The sequence below is a fragment of the Electrophorus electricus genome, chromosome 18, assembly GCF_041902795.1.
Source record: "Electrophorus electricus isolate QZ-2024a chromosome 18, ASM4190279v1, whole genome shotgun sequence".
NCBI classification, from domain to species: Eukaryota; Metazoa; Chordata; class Actinopteri; order Gymnotiformes; family Gymnotidae; genus Electrophorus; species Electrophorus electricus.
Window position 1 is genome coordinate 9,109,502 of NC_137514.1, and position 499 is coordinate 9,110,000.

The window sequence follows — 499 nt, forward strand, 5'->3', positions numbered from 1 at the left end:
ATAACGTTTAAGTGGAAATAAGTGAACTTAAAGTGAGTTAAAATGCTACCTACAGTACATAACCAGGACTAAATAAGTACCCATTTTCATGTACTTAACTCCATAGTAAGTAATAAGCTTGCACAATGAGCCAACACTATCAAACCTCTTACTTTATCGACCTGTGAAGCCTTCTTTAAAGCCTTATCTGAAAGTCCTTATACAGAAGATAAGGTGATTTTATGAAAGTGCCATTGTATGAAAATCGTTTTAGTATGAAAATGAATGCAAAAGAATGGACAACTGTCCATGAACAAGGCCTAAGCTTTCCGAGCCGGTGCCTTTGAAATGTCAGCCTTTGGCCTCTCTGAAGAATAGCTGCACTTCTTTGACATCAGGAACAGGCCGAAAGCCCAGTGATCCAAACGGAGTGGTGTGATCATTAAAAGCTGAGTGACGGCTCCCAAGGTGGGCGTAAAATTACGACGATGGACGAGGGCGACATGATTGACATGCTGAA